Raw genomic sequence first — 24021 nt, 5'->3', positions numbered from 1 at the left:
GTTTTTTTGGTTTGGTTTAGTTTGGTTTTGTTTTTCTGTGTCTGAAACAAGTTCATTTCGATAAAGGAGAATGACTAGTATACAGTAAATACTCAATATGTGTTCAGTCCAGCACAGCAGATGTACCACTCTGGAGGCATGTTCACACTTTGAGTAACCGATTTGTGTTATTTCTCTGGGAGTGGCCAAATGTCGGCTTCCCAAACCAAACAAAATAATGACTTTTCCCAGGGGGATGGAAGAGCTATCCAGGAAAATATGACCTTGCCACCTCACCATCAAAGGTATGAAAGGCATAAAAATTTAATGCAGAAAATTTGCATCTATTTGGGGCTTTTAGCATTTCAAAATGGTCTCACCTCAGTTGCTATATTATGCAAGACTTCGCAAGTGTCAGAAATCCCACTCACAGTAATTAAGCCTAAAGGGGAATTTACTGCCTGGTATAACCTGGAAGTTCAAGTGTGGCTTGATCCAGGTACCCACAAACCAGCAGCAATACCTGGTTCTTTTCTATTTTGTATCTGTGTTGATTTCCCTCTCAGGCTGGTGTCCTGCCTCACCCCGGCCCTCCTCCGCCCCACCCAATCCGTAAAACAGCCGCTTCCTGCTTCCACCCCACCAGGAGAGTGCGCAGCAGAAAAAGAAGACCTTTGCGTCAGGATATCTCGCCTTAGTCCTGGAATGCATTCTGATTGGGCCAGCCCTGAAGTCGCGTGTCCTACCTGAGCCAATCATTGTGCCACGGGCTGCGATATGTGTTCTCTGATTGGCCAGTCCCCATGTCGCCTAGGCAGGGAGGCTAGAACGGCACTAATCCAAACCCTACTGATTCAAACAAAGATGGCTCCTCACTATAAATCAGAGTGATGTTCCCATAAGAGGAGAAAGCTATGCTAAGCGGTCAGGCATAACTTATGCCCCTGCCAGATCCACAGGTACTACGTAATTCTCAAGGGGGCCTGTGATCCCCAAAATGATCATCTGGGTTTTTTACTCTTTTTTTTAATCTCAAAGTCATACACACTCACTGTAATAATTACTTTTATAGGTGAAGAAAGGGTCAAGTAACACGCAAATTCTCAGTCACTCTGCCTCTGAAATCGGGGTCTTTACACCGCCTACTGTCTTTTCTTTTCTCTTCCTTTTTCTTTTCTTTTAAGGTCCATTTACAGGCGCAGGCATCATTTTCAGGACTGTCCAAACTCTTCGACTGTATGCATGAACCAAAGGACCAAAGAGCATGCCTCACCCCTCACTCTCACAACCCAGGAAAAGCAAATTTCAAGAGACCATCTGCAGCCACCTGGAAGGGGAAGTGATCACTGAGCCAGTAACCGTGTGTTGGGCTAATGCAGCAGTCTTTGGGGCTCTTGTTAAAAACAGTGGATCCCTAAGCTCTACCCCATTCACCTGTGAAATCAGACTCTCCAGGACTGTGGCATCCAGCCTCCAGGACCGTCTCCAGTGATTCCTGCCTCCCAGTGAATCCCTGGTATTTGCATCTTGCACACAGTCCCCTCATCCTTGATTAGGCCTGACCTGTTGTCTTAGTTAGCTCAGGTCGCTATAATAAAAATGCCGTATGAGGGGGTTGATGTAAACAATAAACTATTTCACAAGTTTGAGTAACTGGGAAATCCAAGATCAAGGTGGCAGAGCTCACCTACTGGTTCAAAGATCACCTTCTTTTTTCTGTGGTCCTCACCTGGCAGAAAGGGACCATTCTTCATGAAGGCCTTCCTGACCTACTCACCTCCCAAAGGCCCCACTTCCTAATCCATCTCATTGGGGATTAGGATTTCAACATACAGACAAACACGCAGTCCACAGCACCCATGTAACTAGTAGGATATTGAGGAAGCTGACTTCTGACATCATCTACTTTGCTCTCTCCCAAATCACTTGTTCTGGGGGATGTCAGTCACCATGTCATGAAGAGACTCAATCAGCCTTCCAGAAGCTTCCATATGCCAAGGACCTGTGTTCTGCAATAGCCATGTAAGAGAGCCACCTTGGAAATGGGTCCCCCAGCCCCAGCCAAGCTCTGGCCCACACCCTGAATGCAACCTCCTGAAAGACCAGATGTCAAAACATCTAAGCTAAGATGCTACCTGATTCCTGACCCTCAAAAGCTACGTGAGGCAAGAATTCATGTTGTCTTAAGCCGTTAGGTTTCAGGGTAATTTGTTAGGTAGCAGTAGACAGTTACTGTACAGAGTGAGCCCAGAAGTCTGCATTTTTCATAAGCTTCCTGGATAAGTTAGATGCACATTTGTCAAAGCCACTGCAGCCCCAGTATGTCCCTGCAGCATTGCACAGACAGTGACATCGGGGCTCTCCAGGGAATCAGGAAGCAAATTACAGTCCACCCCCCAAATTATAGGCAGGGATGCAGAGTACACAGCTACCTTGTCTTTTCTCAAAGGAGGCCCGGTATTATTTCATGACACATTGAATGAAAAAGCACTTAGCATATACTATGCCATCCTATTTTTGTTTTATAGGTAGTATTATTATGTAATCCCTCATGCCCCAGGAGTCACTAACCTGTAAATATGTAATCAAGTCTTTTATTCCTCAAAGAGTTCCAGTTACTCCTAAGTTATCAAGGCACAAGCCCACAGCAGCCTAATTGCTTAGAGTTAATCCCCACTGTTTCTAAGGGTTCCCCAAGAATCTATTCACCCAACTCCAGGAATGAGCCCACACTTCCCTTTGACCTTGGCCTCCTGCTGTCCCATCTCTGTGTTCTGCTGGGATGACACTCATCGTAACCCAGAGGGGAAGATGCTGTTCGCCAACCCCAATTCCCCACACAGTCCTCAAATATATCCAAGTGAAACCAGGCTTCAGGGTTGGTTTATTCTGACACAAGTGTAATACATGAAAATTCCACCATAAAAATTAGTTTTAAGGGGAGACGGGGCAGGTCATGGAGATAGTAGTGCCGAGTGGTTCAAATCCTCATTCCACCTCTTAAATTGGCACCATTGACTCTTTTCCTTGCTGTCTCCCTGCCCTGCACGATTCCAGGGCCACGGTACCTATTGTATTCTATGTACATAGCGCCCCCTGTAGGTGTGCCCTTATTTCTGCATGTAAAATAAAGGATCAAAATCATAATTATAGGGCCGTTATTAGAATGGAACAGGTTAACTCATTCAAATGAAGTCCTTCAACAGCATGTGGCCCAGAGCCAGCACTCGGCACGCATCAGCAATATTTTAGTTGCCGTCCTCCATGTCCACATAGGTTCCACACACAGAATTCCATTGCCCTCCTCTGAGGTCACCCTGCTTATTGTGTAAGTAGACACAAATGCAGAGTTTTCTGTGTAGCACGTACATACGGAAACATGCTCTTGCATAGGTTTCTGTTTCTGGAATGAATGGGGTTGTTCTCTGGATCGCTCCCCAGCACAGTGTGTCAGAGAAACATCCACGTCCACACGTTACGGACCTGTCTCACTCCAGTGCAGACATACCGTGGTTTGTCTAATAGTCCCCACGAGATGGGCACCTAGCTTATTCTTGGTTTTATGCTATTACAAACAAGCCCTCTGGTTCAGTGCTCCAAAGAATGCCAACATATGCCTTTGTCCATCCTCTAGTATTTAGACAAGAGATTCCTAGAAGAGGCATTTGTGGGTCAAAGGGGATTTGCATTTCAAATCTTGATGGTTCCTCAGACTGTGAAACTACTACAGATGGCAAGATAAGAGGAGAGGCATAGTAACATGGAGATTAATTCTGAACTGTTGTTAATAAAGTTTCCTCTCTTGGGGCACCTGGGTGGCTCAGTCGGTTGGCCATCTGCCTATGGCTCAGATCATGATCTCAGGATCCTGGGATCCAGCCCTGCATTGGGCTCCCCGCTCAGGAGGGAGTCTGCTTCTCCCTCTGCTTGTCCCCTCTGCTCATGCTCTCTCTTTCTCCCTCTCAAATAAATTAATTAATTAAATCTTTAAAAGGAAGGAAGGAAGGAAGTTAGTTTTCTCTCTCTCCATCCTAAAGAGAACACCACATCTAAGCTCCACGGCAAGGAGCTTGCTCACTTAGCACTAAAGATGTCCTGGGGAGAAGAGGTGGCCTCCACTCCTCCAAGTTTCTGCCCAGCTCCTTCTGGGCCAAGAAAGATAGGAAAGAAGACTTCTTGCTAGTAGACCAACAACACCTCCCCATGGACCTGAGGAATATCTGCCCCACGGAGAAGTCCTACTTAGGATGCAGTGAGCCTCATGGCCCAAAGCAGACAACCACACTGCCTGGCAGGACATTTCCAAGTCAGTCTATTGAGTGTTATATATCACCACTGGGAGGGAGACCAACATTGGAGACCTGGGTTCTCCTCCCCAAACCCTCCCTTTCACCTCCAGCCTCAGGAGAGGGAAAGGTCAAACTTGCACATCCCTCCTCCCACCACTGTCTGGCCCTCAAGCCCCACCACCAGTGAGCAAATGCTTAGATGAGAATACACAACCCAACTGCCAAGAGCAACCAGGCACGTTCAGGCCTGGGGCAGCCCACCTTCGAGTTTGGAAACAGATTTTTCTCCAGTGCTCCAGGGGCACATTCTGCTAAAACACACGCAGTTTGCATTAGGTTCTCCTGAAAATACTTAACAGCCCTGTCCCTGGCTTTAGAATTTGGCATTCAGGGTCTCCCCAAGAACTGCAGAGAGATATTTTTCTTATTTTCTGCTCACCAAGTGCTCACACACAGAATCAAGGGATGTTCCTTCTCAAAGGTAAATTCCAGTCTCCTGCCCAGACTGCAGGAAATTTAATGCTTTAAATTAGGGTTTTCAAGTGTTCCCCCAAAATGTGCAAGTTGACTCTACTCCAGGAACTCTGTTCAATATGCATTTATAGTTTTAATTCCTTCCACCATATTTCCTGAGCACACTACATGCCAAACATCAGTCTAGGTGCTGAGGACACAGGAGTGGGAAAAACAAGCCAACACTCCTTGGGGATTGCATTCCAGGGCTCATACACATAGGGGAAAAAAGCCTACAAAATGTTTTTAAATGATAATGGTTATCCTGAGGTCTGTAAAGATAGCAGACCCCCCCTTTTTTAATGTTTTGCATTGTTTGAAACTTTTCTGTTTGGAAAAAATCATGGTTTAGAAGAATATCATTGTGGGCATGGGACCACAATATAGTACTGCATGAAAATCACTGACTATAGAAGAATATGCCAAGTGTTGTTTTTGGTAGTATGGCACGTGTGTGTGTGTGTGTGTGTGTGTGTGTGTGTATTGCTAGTAGTGATTTGTGACTGGAGGAATTATCAAAGAATCTGTTATTTCATTTTCTTTGTACACATGTTTTTCAAGAGTCATGCATTGTGCACACACAGCTCTTACAAATGGGGGAGAAATGTTATTGAACACCCGGAATGGCTGCCTAGCCCTAAGCTATTCTATCCATCCATCTATCAGAATGCCAGAATGTTCTCCATTAGAGTCACTCCTATGATTAAACACTGTCTTCATGGAAGCTCCTGTTAAAATACGGAAGAGGAACAGCGTGCCGCTCTCTGTGAGGGCTCACACTGTGAGGTGAAAATGTGAACAAGGGGATAGAGAAATGAACTGTTGCTTTGGGGAGCAGAGAGGTGCCCCCTGGCTCGGCGAGCTGCAGACAGAGTGGGAAACCAATGGCTGAATGGGAAGGAGGCAGCTAGCCTAAGGCAGGATGGGGTGGAGGAAGGACTCCTGTCCACACCCCTCCACCTGCCCCTTCCACCCCAACACCCAAGAGTTATTCTGGAAGCGAGGTCAGCATGAATTAGCAGACTAATGAACAACCTGTTTGTTGCAAGGGGAAGGACACCTATTGGGGAGAGGTTTTCTCAGGAGTGAATGGCTTGGCCCCAGTTTCAGAAGCTCCAGCTGGGGTGACATCACTGTCCCTTGTCACAGCTGCCAGAGCTGAATGTCACAGCAGCACCTAAAGGACTCATTCTCCCATCTCATTCTCTCTCTCTCTCTCTCACTGTATGTTTTCATCCATGTCCTGTTTGGCGCCATGTGACAGAGGAGAAGGGGGTCCCTCAGAACCAGCAGGAGAGCTGAGGGGAGGGAAGGCCGGCCAGCAAAGACTGCTTCTTGCACTCTGGATGGTCATGGTGCTGCACCCACATACCCCTCAAAGCCTCCCTCACGGGGACACTGTGATCGCACCCATCTAGGGGCAGGAGCGTGATTCGGGCCAACATCACTGAACGAGTTGGTAGCGGAAGAGGGTGATAGCCCAGATCTCTGACATCACCTCGCTCAGTCTCCCTTACAGCCCATTCCCCCTCCACCGCCTCCTGGGAGTCTGAGGTGCGGCAATCCTAATCATCAAGGGAAGCCTAATCGGACAACAGCATTGCACCTAAATTAAGACAGATGAGTTCAAATCTATTGCCCTTACCCCAGTCCTATCCACCTCTCATGTCAGCAAGTCTCATTGGCTCTTCCTTCAAAATATATTGGGGTTCCAGCTCCTCCTTTCAACGGAGGCCACCTGAGGCCAAAGCACCAGGAGTGGGCGGCCAAGTGGGAAGGAGGGAGCTAGCCGATGGGGGGAGCCGCCTCACTGCTCACAACTTCCGCAGGCCATTCACACACAGCAGCCAGAGTTCTCTCTTGAAAATATCAATGGGATCATGTGTCTCTTTCCGGCCTGGAGCTGCCAGCAAATGACTTCTGGTGGCACTTAAAATAAAACCTCCATCTCTCACCCGGTCTATGAGGCAGGACACAATCTGTCTGCTCGTCTGACCTTATCTCCAGCAGCATTGCCCCCATGAACCCTGTCCTTCTTATTCCTGGAAAGCCCCCAGACCTCCCTCCATCCCCACACCCTGGCCTTCATACTTGCTGGTCCTTTTCCCTGGAATTCCCAGGCCCTAGGTGTCTGCACAGCTGGCTCTTTCTTCCCCTTCGGGTATCAACTCAGACGTCACCTCCTCCAGAAGGCCCTCCTGGAGTCTGTGTGAAATCTCCTTCCCCTTGTCCTTCCCATCTCAACGGGGTTCTTCCTTCAAAGAATTTCTCACCATCTGAAATTACCTTGTTCATCTATTTAGGGGAAGGCGAGAAGGGAGAAGAAAGAACGGGAGACCTGTCTGGACACCTCAAGCCCACACCCTTGCTGCAGCTCCAAGCACTCAGGTAAGCATCAGCCAACCAGGGTGGCAGGCCCAGAGCCACCTCCACCCTCCATCAACACCACCATAGCGGGCACTGTGTGTCACCAGGCATGAGCCCCCATGAGTCCAGTCATAGCTATTCAGAAAAGCAGGGGCCTCTGCGAAGGAAGTGAGCAGTTACTCAGCAACCGTTTTCTCCAAAGCTCTAACATCACTGAGAATGCTTCTCTCTGAGCCAGGTTTATGGCCCTTACCTTTATTATTAACATTCTAAGGTGTAATAATATGTCTGCGAAAAATAGCCAACACCCTATAGAATTCTGCCCCCCAGCGTCCGGCCCTGACCTTGGGTCCTGGGGTACACAGGTGGCCATATCACAGGCTTAGGGGTCCACACTGAGCTGGGGAGAGGAGCCAGTGTTGGAAATCCCTTCCCCTTACTCTGAAAGGAGTAGGGGCCCAGGTCAAACCAACCATGGATGATTCCCCCCAAATCCCAAGTTCTCCCTCCAGCAAGAAGAAAGTAATATCAATTCTGTAAGCGCTGGAGATGGTAAATTTGCCCATGTCAGGCAGGCTCTGCAGACTGGGGAGAAAACAAACCACTCTGGCACCTAAATCTAGTAAACCAGGGAGACGTGGCAGCCGGGATTACTGCGGGGAGGGGAGGTAGGGGCCAGGAGAGATTTACAGGGCACCAGCAGGAGAGAAATGTGGGTGGTTGAGCCCATTCTTCTGCCAAGCCCAGATTTATGTGCTCCAGGCCTAGTTCATTGTACCCATGGGACCTCAGGGAACTTTTGGCCTCTTCTCCTAGCCTTGGGGACATTAATCACACAAAGAGGAGGCAAGTGTCGGGTGTATCACTGTGGGTATACCTGTGTGTGCTTGGGTATGTGTGTGCATTGTGTGTCTTTGTGTGTTGGCCTCAGTGCATCTGTGTATTCTGTGCATGTATGCATTTGTGTTTCTGTTTGGCCATGCCTTTCAAATATATGCTATCAGTATCCCTTTCAAATAACCTTTTGGGAATTTACTACAAGGTGCATGTTCCTCTCCTCTACTGGACATCATGAAGCCTCATCCTCTCTTCCTGAATGTCAAGGCACCTTCTCCCATGCTGACCCCAGGGCAGATCTTGGAGGTGGTCCTGGGTTATATCGGGAATAAATGAAAATCTGTGATTGCAATATGCCAACAAAACAAGATGGGTGGTCTCAAGCCCCTAGCTGGCGAACACCTTCCTCCTTCCTTCCTGTGAGTCAGTTCTGATTTACAGCAAAACTTTTAAAATCCTGTGTCTGTAGTCTTTTTTTTTCTTTCAATGTGCAGCCCTTCAATTCTCTCTTCCTCTGCCTCATGACCTAGACAATACATAATGAGATGGCAGCATCAGAAAACTCAAAGCAGCCTGAGTCCCTAAATCACTGCATAAAGAACCATCACCCAGAAGGTCAACTGACCTTCACCAGTATTCTCATAGGAAAAACAAGGCTTTGTTGTGTGAAGCCACAGAGATTTCTGGGTTTGCTTGTTACTGCAGCATTAGTGGGCTTATTCTGACTAATATATCCCTGGTGAGAAACACAAAAATACTTTGCAATGTGCTGGACCTGTTTTCAAGATCCTAACCTCTTGGGGCTCCTGGGTGGCTCAGTGGGTTAAGCATCTGCCTTTGGCTCAAGTCATTATCCTGGGGTCCTGAGATCAAGCCCCACATCAGGCTCCCTGCACATCGGGGGGACCTGCTTCTCCCTCTCCCTCTGTGATTCCCCCTGCTTGTGCTCTCTTTCTCTCTCAAATAAATAAATTAAATCTTTAAAAAAAATCCTAACCTCTTATGATTGGATGGACCTAATTCTTTTCCCAGTTATACCACTGGACTCTACAAAGATGAAATCTCATCCTGATGTTGCCACCCAACCCTCCAGAGGGTTAGGAAATAAGTCTAAAGACACTGTCAGGCCTTCCCAGAATGGCAAAGCATAAAACTGAGGGGTTTTTTTTTTCGTTTTGTTTTGTTTGCTTTTGGTTTTTTGCTGTGATCGTGAAGCTACTATATTTACTACCTACCTCAGAACTCAGCCAACTGCTTGTTACCCTGCCCTGGGCAACTGTTCCCAACCTAACCGAAACCCCTTCTCTCCAGATGCCTTTCTATAGTCAAGACCCTCCCAATTAAGGAAATCGCTTTGAAATTAACCACAGAAGAATCACCAGAAGTGCCCCTTGGCTTCAAGCAAGCTGGGTGCCTGGAGGGGTTTATCCTGGCTCTTGTCCAGTAAACTGGTCACTCATATCTAACTGAAGTGTCAGTGACCTAGGTTCATATCCCCACTGGCATGTCCTAGCACTGTCAACTCTGACAAGTTTCTTAGCCTTCTGGGCCTCAAGTCCCTCATCTGTCAAATGTGGACCATACAAGTACCTGCCATACGGTTGCCCTAGGAACTAGAGAACATGAAACTAGTTCTCCAAGTGTAAATGAATCAGAGTAGTCCTTCATGTAAGCAGATTGGGGAAATATGCTGTATTCGAAAATCCTTTTCTTCCCTGACCTGGCAAAGTGTCAGTTCTTTTGCCATTACAGTCACCTGTTTGCATTAGTATATGGCCTCCATAAATAAACTTGACCTGAGAAAGCAGCCCTTTGACTCACTATTGCTCTCTAGCTAAGCATATTGCCATAACCACTGCGATCCACCCTACCCACAAATGGCCTTCTAAAACCATCTCTCCCTTAGTGCTCCTCACACCTTCTCCCTCCTGGAGCCCCCCATACTATGTGGCTGGATGAATCAAAACCAACACTCTCCAATTTCCAGGGCTCTCCTGTAATTATTGTTTGTTCTCCAAGAGGGTGGGCTTTAATTCCTTTGTAGGTGAAAGCCTGGCTTCCATTCCCTCTCTGCTGTCATGGAAACCGGGGCACTGGCAACTTGGCATGGAAACAAGAACCCGGCTTTCTTCTTTCATCGAGCAGAGGAAAGGCTGAGACAACTTCAGCACAGGAGGAGGAGACCTTACAGTTGATTTGATCTCCCTTTGTGAAGGAACAGCCACCCAGAAGATGCTAACAGAAAGAAGGTATCACCTAGAGCTGCTCACCCACGGAGCCCTGAACTGACTTCAGAACCACGGAGAGCTCCCTAAGACTTCAAGGTTGAGTGAGCAGGCTACACCATATCCTGACTTCTACAGAAAGCAGCGTATTCAAGATGGGGACTGTGCTATGTTTAAGGTTGCCAGAACCACAGAGAGGAAATGTGAAGTATCATTTAGTTCCCAGTTCCTCAAAGTGTGCTCCAAGGGCCCAGGCATCAGAATTCCCTGGAACACTGTTCCTTCTGCCATCTGAATCATTCTCTGCTGGGTGGAGCTCTGGATTGTGCATTTTAACACATTGCCTCAAATAATTCTAACACACCTCAAGACTTGAGGCCAAGTGATCTAGTGCCACACTCATATTTTTCAGGTGGGAAAGTGGGCTAGTCAAAGTGAAGTACATTGCCCCCATTTAAACAGCAAGTTGAAACAAGAATGCATGTGTCCCAATTATCAAGAGTTCTCCAAACCATCCAGCACTGCTCTGGGCCCCACCTCAAAACCCTACCCTAACTGCTGATGGCTCTGGGGAGCACATGAGATACTCATGCCTGAGGTCATCTCTCTGAGGGTTCTCTTCTATGACACAAATTCTCCCTGGGAAACGCAAATTGTCTATCACCATATCCATATCCCCGGAACCTAAAGCACACACAGATGCTCAGTACGTGTTGGCTGCACCAACTAGTCGATTCGTATACTAGTGGATGAATGAACTGCTCAGCGATGGAGTGGGATGTCTCTTTAGTGCATCTATGATAAAAATTCACATTTACTGAGCAAGCATTATATGCCTGTTACAGGGCTAAGAAATCAACATTCATAGGCCTGTTGAATTTGCACAACAACCTAATGAGATAGGCACTATTATCGTCTCAATATAAAGACGAAGAAATACAGCTTAGAGAAGGTTAGCATTTTATCCAAGGGGCACATGGCTGTGGCAGAGCTGGGATTCAAACCCAGGTGTACTGAATCCAAAGGCAGAACTCCAAGCCACATTTTCTGGACACACCAGGAAAAGGCACTTGTCCTTATGAATGGCCTCTCTGCCCTGGGAAGAAGGTTAAACAAAAGGCCGTCCAGGTCCCTGTGATATGCTTGGTCACTAGCTACAGCCTCTGCTTGCGGCTTACCAAAAAGAGAGGTTAAATCCATCCATGCATCCATCCATTTCTTCATTCTGCAAATGTTTTTTGGCCACCTACTATGTGCCAGGCCCTATTCAGAGACTGGGGTATAGTAGTGAATAAGATAGACAAGGTCTCTGAGTAGTTGAGGGAAACAGCACACAAAGAACTAACAGGTCCCGAGATATCAGGCAGCGATGAGGGCCAAGGAGAACAGAGAGGGGCAGAGGGATCGAGAGTGCCCGGGCAATGCAGAGAAACAGTGAAGAGAGCTGCTGACCAGCAGCAGCAGTAGTATCTGCAATAACCCCAAACAAAGAGCTGAAAAAGAACGGGTCAGGCAGCCCACTGTTCAGATCAGAACCACCTGACCTTCTCAGGGATTTCTATCCACTGAACCGATCTTACTCTTACGTTGTCTTATTTTTTTTCTCTTTTAACAGAATCGTTGCTGTATCGATAGAACTCGAACCTGAGAGCTGGAGACTGTGACCGACCCTCCATTTCTGGGCCTGGCCTGGGCCTTTCTTCTGGAGAAGACAGCACTGCTGTGAACAGTGAGGGCTGGCGGGAATGCCTGCTCAGGGCTAAGAAAGAAGAACAGAGGCCTGATGGTGGACAACTATGTCAGCTGGGAATCTCTGGAGACAGGTAAGAGAAGCTTTCCAAATCTAACATTAGGAATAAAAGGGGACACATAAGGGTGTGGAGTGTTTCAAAGAACCCAGGGTGGGGACAGGCCAGGACTGAGGAGAGACCTGAAGGAGCAGCAGGAAGCCCTCAGGATGCCCGCTTCCTCTCCACCTCTGCCCCTCGGCCTCTTTCTCTGCCTGCACGCAGGCTGTCCAGTTTACGTGACAAGTGACAGGATAGCTGCTTATAGCTCCCAACTTTCATCGTTTTGCTCAAAAGCATCCTTTTGACACTAAACCTTCTTAGTCCCAATCTCAAAGGCAAGAGGCTAGAATTGGCCCATCTGGGGCTAGGAGCTTCTAACTTGGGCCAGTCAACTCTGGACAGGGAGAGGGATGCTTCATTGAACAATTATGGGGAACCTGTGAATCAAAGGAGCAATGGAGGAGTTATTTCCAGGAATAAGGAAATCAGTGTGAGCTCTGCAGAATCTCATAAACTTGCTGTGACAATGATACATCCCGGACACTAAAAAGCCGAGAAAATGCATACTCCAAGGGCTGAGCAATGTGACCAGGGAAGAACTTGGGGCCCATCCTTCATGGAAGCCAGTGATGGGGATGAGAGAGTTAAGCCAAACCCACAAACTCTGAAAAGCACCCAACTCCACTCAGTAGTCATTGAGATGGCCTCATAAAGCTCCGAGGCAAAATTATAGATCATCATTTTAATTGAGTGCAATTGGCTATACATTAATATTCATGATTATTAGAGCAGCTAATTTTCCTCTTTATAGAAAGTGAGTGGGGGATCATTTCAGCTGCTACTTACTTTTCCTCCCATAGATTTCCGTGGGGGAGGTGAAAGAATAAAAGGCATGGCTCTTGAAATCAGCCATCAATTTCTGAATGTGGGGTAATTATTAAGGATTTTTAATTGCTTTGACCTCTTAGAGGGGGCTAGGGAGAAGCATCTTATGAATATAAAAAACACACATATCCATGAGCCTCCAGAAGTGACTCCTCTGGCTAGAGGAAAGCAGACTATCTAAATGAGAATCCTATCCGTTTCTCAGCTCCACTCACCTGCCACGGCTGATAGTGACAACGGCAATGACAACGGTAACACTAACGGTCGCCATCAGAGCCCAGGCGGGATGAGGACGGTATCCGCCTTGGTACAGCCAAGATGGGCTAGGAGAGAACAGGCAGGACGACAAGGGTGTCCATGCATGGCAGGTGGCAGCCTTAACAGGACAACTGTTTCATTAGTCAGACAATGAAATACACTGAGGATAATGGCAGCCAAATTTCTCATCATCAGAAGGGAGTGAAAAAGGGAGAAAAAATCAGGATGAAGTCTATGGTGATAGATTCGAATCAGAGGTATCAATGTGACTTTATGGTTTTCTTTTTTTTTAAGATTTTATTTATTTATTTGACATAGAGAGAGAGATCACAAGTAGGCATAGAGGCAGGCAGAGAGAGGTGGGGGGGTGGGAAGCAGGCTCCCCGCTGAGCAGAGAGCCCAATGTGGGGCTTGATCCCAGGACCCTGAGATCATGACCTGAGCTGAAGGCAGAGGCTTTAACCCACTGAGCCACCCAGGTGCCCCGACTTTATGGTTTTCAAAACACAGGAAAAAAAAATCTAGAAACAAATACAGGTGTAAACATGTATATATGTGTGTGTTTACACATGTGCACACACATGCATGCACACATACACCTGTACCCTAGCTTTGTTCCCAGAGGGGCTCTCGGCACCATGATGCCCCAACAGCAATACACACACCAACACCAAAATCTTTACTTCTAGATATTCTGCACTAAACTGAAGCAGGGCCCCCTTGAGAAGTGGCTGATTCCAGGGCCACTCAGGGAGAGTACAGGAAGAGCCCAGAGCGTCTTGCTGCACCAGAAAGCAAAGCAGTGCACAGAGCAAAATGGAGGTCGTATCAAGGGACGCAGAAGGCAGCTTCCAAAAGGGACTTCTGCCAGCCAAAAATGAAGCCCTACAATAAATGACGATAGTAATGGATTAAATGCACTAAGTAAAATAGCAAAGAATTAGTTCTTACTGTCATGAATGAATGAATGATTTGTGACATGTACATAGTTTCAAAGAACCCATCGACAAAAACACAAACGGGGAAAGGGTAACTTCACAGCAAAGAAGCTCAGCAGAAACCACCTTTATCACTGACCAAAGGGAACACAGAGTAAGGGGATAAATGGAAACCATCTGGCAGGATTCAAGGAGGACACAGCGTCAGTCCTGTGCTACTCCTGCCAAAGATGCACAACTGAGCTCATCTTTTTTTTTTTTTTAAAGATTTATTTATTCATTTGAAAAACAAAAAGAGAGAGCACAGGAGGGGGATGGGCAGAGCAAGAGAATCTTAAGCGGACTCCCCACTGAGCGCAGAGCCCGATGCGGGGCTCGATCTCGTGACCCATGAGACCTGAGCCGAAACCAAAAGGTGGACAGATGCCTGAGGGACTGAGCCACCCAGGCGCCCCACAGCCGAAAGCTAATTTTGAGGGATGTCAGATAAATCCAAACTGAGGGACATCCTACGAAATGATAGACCTGTCACTTCAAAAGACTGAAGAATGCTCGGATTGAAGGAGACTCAAGAGACGGGACACCTATGGGCACTCTTCTACTACAAAGAACATTACTGGGACAAATAGCAAACCGGAACGGGATCTGAGGATTAGAGGTTAGTAATGCATCAGGGCTGATATCCTGATCCTAAGAGTTTTGTTCTGATTATCCGGGAGCCTTCCCATTTTAGGGAAATAAAGTCTACTCAATTCAGAGACAACAGGCTATCAGGTTGGCGGCGGTTTTCTTTCAAATGGCTCTGGGGGGAGAAAGTTCTTTTTATTGAACTTGCAGTTTTTCTATAATAATAATAACTACCAATTTGAGTGCCAACTGTATGCTGTGCACTTTTCTCTTTTTTTAAAAAAAGGATTTTATTTATTTATTTATTTGAGAGAGTGAGCACAAGTTGGGGGAGGAGCGGAAGGAGAGGGACGAACTGACTCTGTGCTGAGAATAGAGCAAGACGTGGGGCTCGATCCCAGGACCCTGAGATCAAATCAAAGAGCCAAAATCAAGAGTTGGACGCCCAGCAGACTGAGTCACCCAGGCGCCCTTGCCGTGCACTTTTCATCACTCCATTTCTACCTTACAAACACTCTTACAAGACAGTTCTAGTTTCCTTCCCATTTTATAGGTAAGGAAATGGAAGCTCACGGAGGTTAAGCATCATGCACAAGACTGTTACTTCTTTCATTCTACAGGCATTCACTGCATCTCTGGGGTTGTGCCAGGCACCGGTTGGTACAGTGAAGAATAAAATAAGCATGCCCTACCTTCATGAAACCTCCAGTCTAGGAAGGCTATGGGCAATAACTGGGAAAGCAAACAAGGAAACAGTTCCAGGGGCTGACGAGGGCCATGAAGGTAGCAAGAAGAGGCAAGAAGGAAGATAATGTTGGACAGGAAAGGATGATGAGCCAGGGTATGTGGCCCTTTATAGAATTTGAATCGGATTCTAAATCAATGGTAAATTCATGGACGTGATTTATGCAGGGGAATGACAGGATCTGATTCACATTTTAAAGGAACTCCCTGATTGTGGAGAGATATTAGACAGAGCAAGAAGAGAAAATGTAGGGGCCAGAGAGCTGTTAAGTGGCAAAGCCAATGTCCCCCAGCCCCCACCAAGATCTGTCTGACTCACTCTCTTGCCACTTAGAGCAGGCCCTCTGGGTGCCCTTCCCTATTCTTCCACACTTACCACATCTGGATACCATGGCCCAACTTCTGGCTGCCATGCCAGGTCCAGCTCCTTGCCTTGGGCTTTCTCCAGCTTTCTCTGGCTGCCCAGGGCAGGTGAGCAGTGCCTGGAATCAATGCTGTCTATAACACAGGGAGGACATCCCTCGACTGATGTGGATAAATCCCACAGCTGCCTGGCTCAGGAAGAATTAAGCCAAATTAGCCACTTCATAGCAACCTGGGGCAGTCCATGTTACATAGAGATTAAAGATAGAGGTGGGGAGCGCTGGAATTAAATGAGATCTGGGTTCTCGCCCCAGTTCTGCTGCTTACTGGGAGATGGAAGGGAGAGGTGTATGGGCTCCTTAAGGTAGAGCCAGTGGAGATTCCCCTCCTTTTCTCTGTTTTAGGTCTTCCTAACAGGGGCACCAACCAGTAATGGCCAAAGAATATTATGCGACGGGGGAGTGTTCTTTATCTGTCCTATCCAATATGGTAGCCACTAGTCACATGCAGCTATGGAGTACTTAAAATCTGAGTAATGCAGCTGAGGGACTGATGTTTTTTGTTTTGTTTCAAGGACTGAACTTTTCATCTTCATTAATTTGAATGCAAATAGCCACACGTGGCTAGTAGCTTCCATACTGGGAGGCACAGCTCTACACGGTGCGGCAAATGGTAGGGTACATCCGCTGGAATGGGCATGCGCACCCAGCTTCCGAGCTCTGGAGAAAGGCAGCCGGTGGGAGCACCAAACTGCACATCCAAAGCCATGTGACCCCTGTCCTTGGGTCCCCAGGATCACCTCCTTTGTCCCGTCTAAACAGTGCTGGTTTCCTTACAGAGAAGCACACGAATTTTCATAAGAACATATAGTGCTAAACTGCATCTCTCTCTCTCTCTCTCCTCCTGACACAATTCTCTAACAAGATTTCCCCTGCTAGCCCATTTTCACAGCCGCTGTGCTGAAAAGCCATCTTCTGATTGAGCCAAGACTTACACAAGGGAAGGTGGGCGGAGTGGGGGTGGGGGGCAGAAAGCCAGAGGAATTCAGGTCTATTTTCTCACCTCTTTGGGGACAGCCAGGCGATACAATCAAGCCAAGGACAATTTCCCTAACACCCGCTGTGAGGCCAGCTGACCCGCACCTGCCGCAGCCGCCTGCAATTGACAGTGTTGCCAACAGACCTCACCTTGGCCCTGGGACAGGCGGGTGGGGCCCTCACTTCTCTGGAGTGAACTTTCTCTTGCCCTTTAGTGGGGGTGAACACAGAGACCCGTTTCTGGAGAGAAGTTGGGCGGAATTTATTCTCTAATAGGAGATTGTGAGAGGCACGCTGGTGGTCTGAAAGCTCTTCAGGAAAGCCGAGCAGAGGTGATGCTTTTCCTTCTCCCTTCGTTCTCCAGCCCTGGTCTCTTTAGCCCCAACAGGTCACAGACTCCATCCCTTTCTGCCCGCCTCCACAGCCCAGACCCCAGCCCCCCCTGCGGCATCACCTCTCAGCTGGAGGAATGAAGTGACCCTTTGCACCCAGATTAACTCCCAGCGGGCAGGACAGGTGATGGGGCAGTAACAACTGATCCCTGAAAGCCAGTTACTCAGAACAATCGGGGTTCAGTTCTTGCTCAGGAACCATTCAGCTAGGACATCGGCTCCATGTCCCCACGTGCAGGATGCCACCACCGCGACTAACACGGGTTGGTGGCTTCTGACAGAAAATGCAACGGCTGCCCCTCGCTCCCCAGGCTCCCTGCACAGGGCCATCTGCTGTCATGTCTGCTCCTCTGGCCTCATCTCCTAGACCAGGCTGGGGCAGAGGTCAGGGGGCTGCAGAATCTCTAAGGGGACAGATCACCACTTGTGTTGATTGCATTTAAACAGTTTATGTCAGGAAGAAAAGCTCATGCGCATACACAGGACACGCCCTCCCGGATTGAGCACCGGGTCTATTCCTCCGTCCCTGGGGCAGCCACACCAAGAACAGCAGATCAGGGAGTGCCCAGCCCTGAGGTTTTACTTTATAATTGTTAGGATTATGGAAAGGAGATGTTTGAGGATAGGCCACCCTGATCTTAAGAATGAGATTAAAAAGGTGGTTCTTCTCTCCACCCTCCCCCGCTTAAAGCAGCCTGAGCCAAAGCCCAGACCTAAGTTCCTGAGCTCCTCTCTGGCAAGGAAAGTGGACAGTGGGGGCAAGCCAGGGAGCCAGGGTGACTCATGTGGGCAGTAATCCCAGTTTCACCAATTAACATCTGTGTGTGATTTAGCCTCCGTCTCCCCATCTATAAAATGGGGATACAAATAAGGTTGTTTGAGGATTAAATGGTAGAGTGAAAGCAAAGTGCCTTGCATGTAGTAGGCGTTCGAATAATTATGAAGAATTTTTACATTTTGGGGTTGTTTTGGCTCCTGATGTGTCTTCCCCAGTCTCTACAAACTGACCACTGCGCTTCCTTCAGGGCTACCTCTGCTGGGAAGTCCTCCTTGATTGGATTTCCTTGGCTAATGAAGGTCTTGGTCACCTCAGAATCTGCATGCTATTTAGGCCTCAACCGTGACCTCTGGATAATTCTCATCTCCCTGCCTCGACCATAAGCTAGAAACAGAGCCTTGATTTCTTCATGTGTCTGCTGAATCCAGCAAGGGTTGGACGTATAGCTCAGTACCAGTGTTCCCTCTCTTCCTTGATCAGTCTTCTGCGCACCCTTTGAGGGAGATTTTCAGTGCAAATTAGGCCCTGTCCATGCCCTGGTTAAAACTTTTCAGGGACCCCTGCATTCCAGGAGATAATGAATAAGTCATTAGCATTACGGCCATGCCCTTCACCTCTGCCACCCCTCTCCTGCTGTCCCCACCCTCTCATCCATGCCTCCAGCCAGGCTGAGCTCTCTGCCTTTGTGAATTTTCCAGACTCCATCCCACAAGCTGCTCTCTGCTATCAGAACACCAATCCTCCTCTCCATCCCTTGGTCCATGGCTGTCCCATTCTCTCGATCCTTACCTCCTTGTGAGCAGGGGTCTTGCCTGCCTCCCTCCTTGCCATGCCCTGGGAGCCTAGGACAGGCACTCAATTCCTAGCGAGGGAATAAGTGAGTGCATAAGTGGGCTTCTACCTCCGTGGTATCTAGGGAATGGGAATTACAAATCAAACATGGCTGACAGGAAGAGGTATGGCAGACCAGGAGACACCCTTATGGACACTCACCCCAGAAATGGAGGTGATGGAGAAGAAATCAGGCACAAACCCATGCTACAAGGCGAATGGGCCTCAGAAATGCTCTGCTAAGTGAAAGAAGCCAGACACAAAAGGCCAAATGGTGTACAATTTCAAACACATGAGCTGCCAAGAATAGGCAAATCTGTAAGACGGAAAACAGATTAGCAGCTTCCAGGGGCTGGGGGAACAGGCTGGGGAGAGATGGGGGGTTGCTAATGGAAAGCGGGCTTCTTTTAGAGCTGGTAAGCATGTTCTGGAATTAAATAGTGGCGAAGGTTGTACAACCTAGTGAGTACACTAAAACCACTGAATTTTACACCTTAAAAAGGGCAAATTTAATGACATGTGGATTACAGCTCAATAAAAAAGATGATAGATAGATAGATGGATAGTTTGGGTTTTTTGAGTCACACCAGCTCTTTGCCTGCAGTTGATGGTGTTGAGATCCTTATGCTTTGGTGAACATGTTCCTTCCCCTGCAATAATATCAGGGGATTTTCCTTCTAAACCTGAAGCATACTCCTTTAAATAAAAGAATAAAATAAAATAAAAAGGAAAGGACCAGAGCGCTTAAGGCGATCTCCTCTTCCTGCTTCCCCATCAGCTCTGTACTGTTAACACTTTCATGGTGAATATACCATCCTCAGCTTTAACCCCCATATTATCACTCACAGAGCTGCCAATCACAGCCACACAGCTAGGAGCAAGGGACAGAATGACACGCTGGCACCTTGCCCCAGATACTCTCCCAACCTGCTCCAAGCCCCCATCCAGAAGGGACTGGCTGAGAAAATCCCGGCCTGAGAGCCCCAGCTGTAGACAGACAGCACAAGAGGAAGATGGCAGATTGGGCCCCCTCCTCCACTCGCTCCTGCGCCCACACCCTCTGTCACGTCCCTCCCACTAGAGGTAGTGTGTCTGCTCCACTGAGGCTGAACTTGGGTCACGGGATGTGGACTTGCACCAATGCTGTGCTAGTGGACATGGTAAGTGCAAAGTCCTAAACACGACTTTGCAGTCGACTGGTGTCTTGTGCTCCAGCCGGTGGCCCCGGAAGACAACGCCTGGGTAGCCTACTGGTCCCAAAAGGCCGAAGGTGAAGGCGTGGAGGAGTCCGGAGCCTACTCTGCAGGCTGGAGCCCAGCCGTCTGAGCCCAGCTGCAGCTGAAACACAGAGATGCTGCAGGAGTGAGATGTACGTTCCGGTGGTAAGCCGCTATACTTTGGGATGGCTGCTCACGCGCTGTTGTCAGTATCACTGACTAGTGCTTCTAGGCCCCTATGGTGGCACACCCTGGCTTCCTGAAAGACAGGGGCCTTCGGTCTGGACATCCAAACTGGTCTCAGCTCCCAGGGGATGGAGCAGCGGGCACTGTCTCTGGGCTCCAGTCCTGCAGCCCCTCAGACCCTGGGCCTTCCGGCGATGGTGGGAGGAGTTTTCTCAGGCAGCAGTGACCCCCTGTGTGTCTCAGCAACACTGCAGTTGGGGCTTCTCCCCTCCACCTGCAAGGGAAGGAATGGACAGAGGCTGAGAGGGGCTCTCAGGTTCCCTTCTCTTGAGGACTCTAAGTCAGGCGGGAACTAGAACGAAGAACCGATGCTTTCCTGCTGGGGGGCCAGGACCCAGCACTATGGGCTGTTTGGGCGATACTGCTCTCAGGAGGGCCCAAAGCTCTGTCAGGGTCCAGAAGGCAGGAGGCAGCCCCTGAGTATTTGCTGAATGTGTGCCAAACTGCTTGGGTTCAAATCCCAGCTCCATCCCTTGCTACCATGTGACCTAATGTCTCTATGCCTCAGTGTTTCCATCTGTAAAATGGGAATTTAACAACAAGAACATAGCATTTGTCCCATGGGATTGTTGTGAGGATTAAATAAGATGGATACATGTCAAGCAATCAACCCAGGGCCTAGGACATACTGAGGGCTCAGTTGTGGTTACTGTCATTATTATTCTCAATGTTATGAAGGGAACAAATGGGTAAAGGGATAAAGAATGAGAGAAGAATATATTTAGTTAGGGTGGCCATAAAAATCTGTGCCAAAACTCTAATTCCAGCTGAGACTTGAATGATGAGAAGGAGACAGGCACGTGGAAGAGCTGGAGGAAGGGGCATCTCAGACTGAGGGAACAAGTGCAAAGGTCCAAAGGTAGGACAGAACTTGATGCTTCTGAAAAATGGAAAGGGGCTGTGGATGGAGCAAGGTCAGTTCCTCCCACCTCAGGGACTTTGCATATGCTCTTTCTTCATGAAACACTCCTCCCCTCCCTGTTCCCCCCTCACCTCCAGCCCAGCCCCTTTTGCCAGCGTGAACTGCTACCTATCCTACTTCTCTCTGCCAATCCAAAAGTCACCTCCTCACAGATTCTTGTGACTTCCCAGATGAGGTCAAAATCTGTTACAACCTCTGGACTCATTTCCCAGGGCTGCTGTATCAAACTTGCACAAATGTGATGGCTTCAAATGACAGAAATCTGCTTTCTCACAGTTCTAGAGGCCAGAAGTCCCAAACCAGGGTGTCAGTAGGAAAGAATCCTTCCTTGTGTCCTCCAGCTTCTGGTGGCTCCAAATGTCCTTTGGCTTGTGGCTGCAACACTGCACTCTATCCTCACACGGCCCTCTCATCTTTTCTCTTATAAGGACCTATCATTGGATTTAGGACCCAGGTGGAAAATCCAAGACCATCTCATCTTGACATCTGTCATTTAATTATATCCACAAAGATCCTTTTTTTCCAAATGTAGTCCCATTCCTAGGTTCCAGGGGTTAAGGCATAGACTTATCTTTTTAGAGACCACCATTCAACCAATTCAACTTCTCCCTGTCATCTTAAACTTCCCCTCACGCCTTTAACCATAGGTGGAAATTCTATAATTACTTGTGACATCATTTGGCAATGCCTATCTTCTTAGGAAGCTGCAGGCAAAAGGAAGGCAGGTCCCACATCTGTACTGCTCACCCCCAGCACCTGGCGGACAGTGGTTGCCTGGTATGGGTGTGTTTTGACCGAATGGACTGCTGAGCCCTGGGCTCCCAGAGGATGCTTCTTGTCAAGGACACGGACCGGAAGCCATAAGCAAGGCCTCCAGCCTACAATGTACTTAAGCCTTTACAGCCTCATAAATTCCCCAGCTGGTGGCATGATTAAGGACTGAGTCAAAATGCAAGAAATTTAATTTCCCAGTGCCCAGCCTTGTAAACTCACCCCCCCAAACCAAAAGCCATAAATGTCTGATAAAATACCATGCTGGTTCTGCTTCCCAGAAATGGTCCCTGGGCCCCGGGAAGAAGCCACATTGAGCCTGCACTAGACGTGATGTGGGCATTGTAATTAATGTTTGGGAGAGCTCTTCTTAATGGCCTGGGCTCTTTGCGGCCATATCAATAACAATGACAGTCAACCAGCCAGTCTGCTGTTGAGTCCAGTCCAGAGAGGAAAAGAGAAAGAAGAAAGAACCTCAGAAGCAACTTCACACATGTTACAGGGTAGAGGAACATGGCTATGGACTTACAGAAGGCTTTGGGCTTTTCATCAAACAGCCATATCCTTGATCTCACTTGATCCTTGCATTTGGGTCTATGAGAAGAACAAAGCAAGAATTGCTAATTCTCAGGGAGCCTGGGTGGCTCAGTGGGTTAAAGTCTCTGCCTTCGGCTCAGGTCATGATTCCAGGGTCCTGGGATCAAGCCCCGCATCAGGCTCTCTGCTCTGCGGGGAGCCTGCTTCTTCCTTTCTCTCTCTGCCTGCCCCTCTGCCTACTTGTGATCTCTGTCTGTCAAAAAAAAAAAAAAAAAAATTCCGGGGCGCCTGGGTGGCTCAGTGGGTTAAGCCGCTGTCTTCGGCTCAGGTCATGATCTCAGAGTCCTGGGATCGAGCCCCACATCGGGCTCTCTGCTCAGCAGGGAGCCTGCTTCCCTCTCTCTCTCTCTGCCTGCCTCTCTGCCTACTTGTGATTTCTCTCTGTCAAATAAATAAATAAAATCTTTAAAAAAAAAAAAAATTCCTAATTCTCTTTAATGGAAGAGAAAAGTGAAGCCCGGAAAGGAAATTTTCAGGTCATGTCACTCATCAAAGCCCCGGGAATTGAACCCAGCTCTCAGGACACCTGGTCCCCTCATAGATAACCAGGGGTGATGGTGGGAAGGACAGAATCCACCTAAACAGCGGCTAGAAGGAGAGAGATCAGGTTTGAGGAGGACCTTCCCGACCAAGAGCATTCTATAGCACATAACCAACTAACTGCAAAGGCCTTCTAAAGGACACCTAGATCCAGCCGCACCTGAAACCAGAGCTCTGGATTGTTCAGGATATTGAGCCAGCATATTACCTTAATTCAACCAAGGTGAACTGAGCTTCAAAGGTGTTCAAACAGAAGAACACCGATTCAGACACTCTGGATTCTGTCTCCAGAGAAGAAGGCGGGGAATTGGAGGAAAACCCCCCTTAGTCTTTATATAAATTACTTAAGGACATCCTAGCTGTACACATGTTGGCAAGGGATGTTATTGCATCAATAAATTCCAGAATGTCAGAGATGGAAAAGTCAATTCACTGTGCAGAGGAAGAAACAGAGGCCAAGAGAGTGGACTTGACTCTCCCAAAGCCACACAATACAGGGACCAAAGCAGGACTCATATACGGTTCAGAGTTTCTTCCTTTACCAGCAGGCAAGAAAGGCATCACTCGAGGAGTATGAAAGAGCATCTACCAAACACAAATGATCAAATCAATTAAATCACCTGATCAAAATGACTTCCTAACTCCCAGTGCCACCATTAGGGACCCATTCTCCCCTTGTTTTCTGTCTCCAAGATGAATCTAACAAATAAATGAACCCAGGGAAGGAATTCTAGCTAGGCTGGCTGGTGGAATGATACAACTAAACCGGTTGTGGATTATCACTGGGTTACTATAGATGGGGAAACTGAGGCCAGGAACAGGACCATGACTGGCCTTTCCACTTCCACAGAAAGATCTACCTACAGCAGGCTGAA

This window comes from Neovison vison, chromosome 3 (assembly GCF_020171115.1).
Source record: "Neovison vison isolate M4711 chromosome 3, ASM_NN_V1, whole genome shotgun sequence".
In the NCBI taxonomy this organism is placed as follows: Eukaryota; Metazoa; Chordata; class Mammalia; order Carnivora; family Mustelidae; genus Neogale; species Neogale vison.
This window is presented reverse-complemented; position numbering follows the sequence as displayed.